Below are 6,090 nucleotides of genomic sequence, written 5' to 3'. Positions count from 1 at the left end.
AAACCGGGTCTTCATGCTGAGTTTGGATAACATGTTTAATAGTACTAGTGAAAGTCAAATTCCCACCTTCTCTGTACTTACTCTTTAAACATTCCATTTCCTCAACATTGAGATGTTCGAGTCTAAACTCATTACATTCGCGTAATTCTTTATTGATCGCGAAGGTAATTGTTTCATCAGCAATGGATGTGGGATCGGATTTGCATTGCATCTTCATCCTCTGCATCTTTACTGTTTTTAGGAGTAAGGCCCTTCAGCGGTGCGGTCTTCTCTATTTTTTGTTTTCTTTTGGTGTTAACCTTTTTTGCTTTTGGACTGAGACACTTTGCTAGTGAGGTCTCATCCTTTTTAATTGGGTCAAGGGATCTTGTTGATGCGGTCTCGCCCTTTTTCTCCTCATACCTGAATTTATATTATTTTAAACCTAATGTTACAGTGTCCTTTTCATAGTCAATCTTTGATATCTTCTAAGTATTGACGACCTAACAGGAATTTATGCACATAGAATTTTTGTTCAAACGGACATGTTACATTGGGCTTAATCATTATGCTTTTGATTAATTTTATTGGGCCCTTAATTGTATACACCCTGAGATTTTCTTTAGTTTGCAAAATTTTCTCGAATGATATTGATGGACGAACCTGTGTCAATCATACCTTTGTAAAGATTGTTCTGCTTGGACGTTGATGCACTAAGTTCAGTACATTCAAGTGGCCCGTATGACACCAGGCACGTGCCTGTTAGGGTTAGGTGTTAGTAGGCGCGATGGAAAATATAGGACAGAATACGAGGAAAATTGACTACCGGCGTGCTGCCAGATTGTTAGCTTGCATGCTTACTAAGTGTGTTAGTATTAAAGATTTTAATTTGGGAAGGGTATCTACGTTAGAGATTAGTGTGTACAAATCATTATAATTTGCACATAACACTCTAAAAGGTTCATGCAGTTCAAAGGAGGTCCTGCAGTGGCGCAACACTAATGGGATATAGGATCTAGTGGTTCTACATGGTACATGGAAATTAAGCTGACTCAACAAGTCAGCACTTTCCACATCACCATGGATAAGGTTAAAAATAAAGGTTATCCCTAGCATCGTTCTACGATTGGCTAAGGACGGCAAGTTTATTAATAGGAGTCTACTAGAGTAGGAAGGTAATCTTTGGTTTGCATCCCAATTTAAACCGCGTAGAGCGAAAAGTAAAAAGTTCTTTTGAACCGACTCAATGCGTTTACTATGGACGCCGTACTGAGGGCTCCAAACGCAGCATCCATATTCTAGGATAGGACGAACTAAGGAAGTATATAAGGATTTAGTAACATAGGGGTCATTGAATTCCTTCGACCACCGTTTAATAAATCCAAGCACACCCCTGGCTCTATTCACCATAGACGAAATATGATCAATAAAGTCAAGTTTTGGGTCCAAGCGGACGCCCAAATCGTCAACAGAATTAATTCTTTCCAAAGAGCAGCCGTTCAGCGTGTAAGTAGCAAGCTTAGGAGCGACACGAGAGAATGTCATTAGCTTGCATTTCGAGCCATTTAAGTTTAATAAGTTTACACGGCACCAAGTTTGAAAATTATTAAGATCTGTTTGTAAATCCGACTGGCAGGCAACGTCATTGTATTGCACGCAAAGCTTGACGTCATCCGCGTACATAAGTACTCTGGAGTTAGTCAAGACTTTGGGCAGGTCATTTATGAACAATGTAAACAATAAGGGTCCCAAATGTCTTCCTTGCGGGACACCAGATGTAACCCTTAGAACATTGGATAAATTATTCTTAAAGAGGACCTTTTGCGTCCTGCCATTCAAATAACTAGAGATCCAATTAGAAGATCCCTTGGAAAACCCATTGAATCGAGTTTTCTAACGAGGAGAGAATGGTTAACAGAGTCAAATGCTTTACTGAAATCAGTATAGATTACATCTATCTGACAATTATTATGGAAGCCCTATATAATATAGGAAGAGAGCTCCAAAAGATTTGTTGTTGTTGATCTTCGCTTAATAAAACCATGTTGACATGGAGAAATAACCGATCTACAAAGGTGCTGTAAATGAGGGGTGATAATGTTTTCAAATAATTTAGGGATGGCCGACAACTTAGAGATTCCTCTATAATTGCTGGCATCCAATTTGCTACCTTTTTTGTGGAGAGGAATAATAAACGATTCCTTCCAAATAATGGGAAAGTGGGAGGTTTCCAAGGACAAGGTAAACAATTTCAGAAGGGGATAGCACAGGGCGTCGGCACAATACCTGAGCACACAGCCAGGAATTCCGTCGGGACCTGGCGAATAAACTGGCTTGACACGATGAAGATCTAAAAGGAGAGAGCTTTCGTTTAGGCTAGGACAGAAAATTAAGTTCGATTTGGGTATGTCGTAAGAATAAGTCTGGTATATATACGAAGAGCTAGAATAGGTTGTTTGAAAAAACTGCGAAAATAGATCGGCTATTGCCTGATCATTATTTGCGGTAGTATTTTCAAATGAAAGCGAGGAAGGATTTGTTTTAGGTTTACGTTTAGTGTTCACGAAATTATAAAACTGTTTTGGGTCCTGTGAGAACTGGGCCCTACAACGATTTAAATAGTTTTTATAACACTGCGCGTTCAGCACGGTAAAGTTTGACCGAGCTGATAAATAAAATGAAAGGGCAGATTGAGAACCGGTGATTTTAAATTTAGCATACAGTCTAGATTTGTTATTTTTAAGTCGGCTCAACTCTTTAGTAAACCACGGCGGCTTATTCGAGCTTGGCGGATAATATAACGGAACACATTCAGTAAAAAATGAATTCATGGCACTGTAAAAAATATCCACGGCAACTGCCATGTCAGTGCACATGTATAGATCGGACCAATTGAACTCGTTTATAAAATTATTCAACCGTTCAAAGTCCGTTTTGCGAAAACATAGGACTTTATTGGCTGGACGATCAGAAATATTCTGTACGTCACACCCAATATCAAGAGTCACATCGAAAGTTGGATGATAAGGATCTTCGGGGTGCGTCAGAGGCGCCACCCTTGCTAAACTGACTCTCGCAGGATCAGAGACGAAGCAAAGATCGAGCAAGCGCTGTAAGGAATTTCGAACATGGTTGACTTGAGACAGCGAAATGTCAAACAAGCCAGCGATAAAGTCATGTTGTGTAGGTGTATGGAGAGTATTGGTGGAATTATTTGAGCACCAAATAGCACCAGGGATATTAAAATCTCCTAGAACTACCAACTGGTCTCTATCCAAAAGTCTACTGGAAACCATCTGAATAGCGGAAAGGTGATTCCAATAAATAGGAAGTTCCGACAGTGGAGGTATGTAGGAACAGGTAATAAAAATGGAGCTACCTTTGATAGATAGCTTCACACAGAGGAATTCAACATCGTTACATTCCTCGAAGGTTAATAATTCTGACGTGAGTGAGGAGTCCACCGCTATTAGAACTCCACCCCCGCGTCTGATAGGGCGATCTAGCCGATATACTGTGAACACAGCTGGAAAAACTTCGGAGCTCAGAATCTCCGGCTTTAACCAGGTTTCTGTGAGCACAATAACCTGAGATGCAAACGAAAGGCTATCAGAATACAAGTTAGGGAGCTTACTACGTAAGCCTCTTGCATTCTGATAGGAAATACCTTAGGAATAGGTTAGTTTTTTGGGTGGGGATTGGAAGACGTAGAAGGCGCAGTGGTATCATCAGGCCTAGGAAGAGTTATTCCTACAGGCCGTTTTTTCTTTTTCTTCGCCTCGAACTCCTTAACAACGATGTACTCTGGCCAGAAGTTGGGAGAGCAAATAGTGTTAAAGAGCTCGTTAGGGACATTTATTTTGAAAGATGAAATGTCCCTTGCGTAAGAAAATTTGAACTTTTCCACCTTTATCTTAATTTTTTCGGCTCTGGTTTTGCCTTGTATAAAGGCGAGAACATCTTCCGATGTTTGGTCAGGGGAGAGCCGCGAGACAAAAATATGTCTCGTTGGTGGAACCGCTATAAGGGCTTTTGGCAAGGTAGATTGGTTATCTGCCGTGCCATTGTCGGCCGGTATTCCGGGCCTAACACCCTGGGCAGATATATTTATGTGAACGGGACTTTGAGGGGTCAATATTTGCGACCCCCCAGGCGATAAAACAGAAATCACCGGCGGTACGGGCACTCCCCCTGCACATTCGGATACCGAATCTTTTCTAGCGCTCGATCTCAGCACTCTTGGAATTAATGCTGAGGTCGAGGGCTGTGCCGAGGGAGGCTGCTGCTGAGAGCCCGTTGCAGGTAGTTGGGGTCCGTCTACATGCTGCCCACCAGTAGCAGTTTTTTTGCGCCTAGGAGACTCATTTAATAGCGTAAGGCTATTAAATTGGGTGTCCAGCGCCAAGAACATATCAAGAGTTTTACGAAAACTCGTTAAAATGCCCTTAAAACCGCTTTTGGTTTGCCGCATGAAAGACATCATCTCCCTTTCTACATCGCGACAGGCCTCACAACAGAAACGCAGACCGATGTTTTTTTTTACATCGTCCACCGTCCGAGCTGCAACTCCAATACACTTGGCGTGCATGACGTTGTCGCACAGCCAGCAGCCGATTGTAAGGTCACCTGCAACAATTGCCTTTTTGCAGGCTTTGACGAAACAGACAATATTTCCGGACATTGTATAGACTTACCACTGTACTTGTACTTTGAAAAAATAAAAACAGAGCAATTAAGAAAGAAGTGAAGAGTCTCAGCGAGAGCGAGAGAGCGGGAGAGCGAATAAGTTCAGATTAGATAAGAAGTGCAGCGGCACAGCTAAAGCGAGAGAGTGAGAGAGCGTGGGAGATGGATAGATAAATCGTTTAGCTGTTGCGACGGCGCAAATAAAAGCTAGACGAAGAAGGCACAAAAAGGAATGCAAAATATGCAAAAGCTAACACTAGCAGCACAACTAAATTGGAAAATAAAGCCAATTATGTACACAAAATAGTTTAGCTGCATGCACACGCGAAGTGAACGGGAAGTTATAAACACAAATTAGAAAAATTTAAGTTAACCCCGGTGGTTAGAATCAATCTTTAATACAAAACGAGAGCGCAAGAAAAAAACACGTCCGTTCACTTGGAAAGATGAAAGATGAAAATGAAATGAAAAATAACCAAGTATTTAATTATATAGAAATATAGCTTTAGCTATTTGGCCTTAGAGCATACATATTTTTCTACCACTCATACTTACTAGATAATGCCCAGATTGTAGTCTCTAAAATACGGAATGCAATACTTATTTTAATTACCTATAATGCCTACCATTTAGGATCTAATAAAATCATAAATAATATGGCGTTCATATTTGTGAGCCAGAGTGGGGGCGATAATACCCCGCCCTGAGGTGTGCCTCTCTTCACAGACCGCGTGAGGTGAGTGCCACTCAGTTCGGCTGTGATCGTCCTGCCCTTTAGCGTGACCCCGATCCACTCTCTGTTGCCTCTCTCAATACCTAACAAGTTGAAGGAGCTCAGGATAGAGTCGGGGTTCACGTTATTGAACGCGCCTTCGATGTCTAGGAAGGCTGGTATTGTGTATTGCTTGTGTTGTAATGTCTTCTCGACATGATGTACAATTACGTCTAGCGCTGTTTCCGTTGATTTTCCTTTGCGGTACGCATGCTGCGCATCCGAGAGTTGTTCCTCTAGAGATTCCCGGATGTGGACGTCCAGGAGTCTCTCTAGTATCTTCAGGGCGAAGGAGGTGAGACTTATCGGTCTATAATCCTTTGCTAGGATATGTCCTCCTCTGCCCGGTTTCGGTATAAAAATGAGTTTTGCCTCCCTCCACAGCAGTGAATGAGCGTTAGTCTTAAACAAGCTTCGAAAATGGCTTTTAGCCATCTGCAAATACTATCCTTGGCTGATTGTAGCATTGCCGGCACTAAGCCGTCTGGACTCGGGCTTTTATAACTATCGAAAGAATCTATTGCCCACTGAATTCGCTCAGTGGTAATGATCTCTTTCGTTGGCGTGTCCATTTGAGCGTTCGTTCCCTCCTCGGGTCCCGAGCTCACTGGGAAGTGGGTGTCAACTAGTAGCTCTAGTGACACCTCAATTGT

The sequence above is a fragment of the Drosophila serrata genome, unplaced genomic scaffold (assembly GCF_035046125.1).
Source record: "Drosophila serrata isolate PLE 108 unplaced genomic scaffold, ASM3504612v1 contig_125, whole genome shotgun sequence".
Lineage (NCBI taxonomy): Eukaryota > Metazoa > Arthropoda > Insecta > Diptera > Drosophilidae > Drosophila > Drosophila serrata.
Note: the sequence above shows the minus strand (reverse complement) of the source record.